Consider the following 3216-nt stretch of genomic DNA (forward strand, 5'->3'; position numbering starts at 1 on the left):
TATATATATATATGAATCTCTGTTAAAAATTATGAGGGATAATTCACAGCAGATGCAAGATAAAAATGATTGGTGAGTCTCATTCTTACAAAGATGATTATGGATTTCTTATGAACTGATATCATCTTTCAGTTATGAAACAACCCTATGCTATACCAATTATTTTCCATTATCAGTAAATCTAAAATTTAAAACAAAGCAACTTCCTATGTTTCTTGGGCTATCCACTGGAATGTCACTTCCTTTGATTTTAAGTATTTTAGCTATGACATTCCTATTATTTGTATCTTTGTCATTCTTGCAATCACTTTGATGTGTTTATGTAACCACAAGTTCTGTTTATTGTTGCCTTCTGATATAAATGTAATGAAACAGACATTATAGCATAAATTACTAATGATTCTGAACTCTTTGTAAAAACACATTCATTGATGCTGCAGTTGCGATGGAATTGTTAATAAAATTAAGATGGTATTTAGGCTATTTAGAAATAAAACAAATTGGAAATAATTTATTCATAATCATATATGACGATGAAGCGAATGTTTATGACTGCTATTCTAGACTCACATTGCTTGGGGAGGGCTTCTTTTATTGTTCAATGTTTTCTTTTTAAATTATCTAGCTTTGAGTTAAAGATTTATTATAAGGCATGTGCCTGGAGCCCTATATTGTGGAATGCTTCAAACAAAACTTAAATTGACTTAGACTTGATATATGTTAAAATATATCTGTACTTATCCTCCATAAACTTAATGACTACTGTCTATATACCTGTGGCAACTGTTTAGACTGTATCAATGTCTCTAATTTCAATTATATGTTAGCAAAAGAGAACCCTACTTTCTCAACTTGGAGAAATATGATCTCTCCTAGAAAAAGTACTTATATTACTCAAATGCTTAAAATATTTTCCTTAATTTATTACTTAATATTATAAAATTTCATCACAACAAAAAGACAATTCACTGTGAATAGCTAGCAACTACCAGTATTCTTATATTACTTGACAATAGATGTTATATGAATGGAGAGATGATACCCACAATACTTAAGTCTCAGGTTTTTGAGAATTATATAAAGTACTGAAATTATCAAAAATGGTAACTACATTACATGGATCAGTTTAAATTTTGTATAAATTATGAAGAAACCTGAATATAAATTAATCTACAAATTATATAATATATGGCTTTATATGTAAAGTTATATTAAATAGAGTACAAATAATAGTAATGAAATAAACAGCAATAAGTATGGTGTGTGTGTGTATGTGTGTGTGTGTGTGTGTGTGTAGTGGTTTATTCCTTCATAACAAGTGAATAGATATAAAATTCTATTTAGAAATATTGAAAGTAGACATTGGGGATGTATAGAGAATTTATTGGTATAATCATAATTATCAAGTGCAGATGAATAAAATTAGAAAGTCATTCTTTTAAAAATATTCTGTGTTAGAGAAAGTTGACATAAAAGTGGATGTCGAGACATTGGATGGAGGATGCTCAATGGGACAGAGCTTTCTGCGGAAAGAATGGTGGGAAGGAAATAACCATTCAGGTAGTATGTATTCCTTGAATGTCCTTGAAGGTGTCTAGCCCAGCTTGTTGAAAGCCATAGAGATAATATAGAAGAATAAAAAGTATTACAAAAAGATTTTCAAAGTTAATTTGATGAGCAAGTTATTAAATTGGAGCTGGGTTTAGCCCTTAGGAATCTTTGAACTGCAAGTGTCAGAAAATCAGGCTCAAACTGGCTTAAAGAGTAAGTGGATTTATTACATCATGGGAAATGGAAAATCCAGAACCTGCATTTTCTTCAGGCATGGTTTAATAGAGGAATTAACTTCAGTTCTCTAGCATCATATGTCTCTTGTATTGACTTGATGTTCCTAATGTGTTTGTTTCCCCTCACAGAACAGCTGCCCTTAACTGCTAAGAGAATCCATATAATGGTTTTATCCAAATACAGAGTTTGCCACGAATTTATCCAGCATGAAACAGTAACTGTAAAGATGTGAATCTCTCATCAAAATCAGACAGGACTTAGTCTATCCCTAAATGTCACACCTTAAGAATGGGTTGTTATCTGAAATCTGAAATGATCCAAAATCTGAGAGTTGTCTGTGTTATGATAGCACAGTTGTTACAATAAAAACATAGGTGCAGTCTAGGGAAACAGCTAAGGGTGTACAAGAGCTTAGTGTATAAGTGTAAAAGCCCTAATTCAAATCCCTTGAACTTATGTAAAAGCTGCACAAATGTGTATCTCCTACTGAGATACAGATAAAGAGATATCAAGGTCCTGAGAAGTGGACCATCTAGTGTAACTGCTGAGTAATTCTAAAATATGAGCAAAATTCCTCTCACATCTGTAATGCTCTTGGGTACAATAATTTCATAAGGAATATTCAATCTGCCAAACCACATCCCTTTTGCCAACCATAAAACTATAAACCAAAAATTAAATTAATACTAGAAGAGTAAAATGAAGCTATGAACAACTACAAATATCCAACTCTGTAAAGCAGAATTAGATTGACATTTTTTTTTCTAATGGGTGCTTTATAATACTAACTTCAAATGGCCTTAGTCACTGCATCATTATCTTAGTCAGTGTCCTGTTGCTGTGAAGAGACACCATGACCATGGCTACTTTTATAAAGAAATTAATTTAACTGGGGGCTTCTTTAAAGATTCAGAGGATTAGTCTATAATCACCATGGCAGAGAGGATGGCAGCAGGCAGGCATGGTGCTGAAGAAGTAACTGACTCTATGTTTTAATTTGAAAATTGAGAGAAAAAGAGAGACAGACAGACAAAGACATACAGAGAGTCAGAGAGACAGAGGTAAAAAGACAAAGAATTATTGACAAAGAGACAGAGACAAAGAAACAGAGAGAGGGACTGACAGAAAGATACAGAGAAACAGAAAGAGATATTAACAGAGACAGGGAGCACCAGAGACAGACAGAGATGGAGACAGAAAGACAGAGTTAGAGACAAGGAGTCAGAGGCAGAGAGACAGAGAATGGGAGTGAGCCTGGCACGGGCTTTTGACATTTTAAAGTTCACATCATGTAACATACTACCTTCCAAAAGGCCATGCCTCCTAGTCCTTCTAATCCTTTTAAATTGTGTCATTCCTTGGTGACTAAGCATTGAAATATATAAGCCTATGGAAGCTGTTTTTTTTTTTTTTTTTTTTTTTTTTTTT

This window comes from Mastomys coucha, unplaced genomic scaffold (assembly GCF_008632895.1).
Source record: "Mastomys coucha isolate ucsf_1 unplaced genomic scaffold, UCSF_Mcou_1 pScaffold6, whole genome shotgun sequence".
Classification (NCBI taxonomy): Eukaryota; Metazoa; Chordata; class Mammalia; order Rodentia; family Muridae; genus Mastomys; species Mastomys coucha.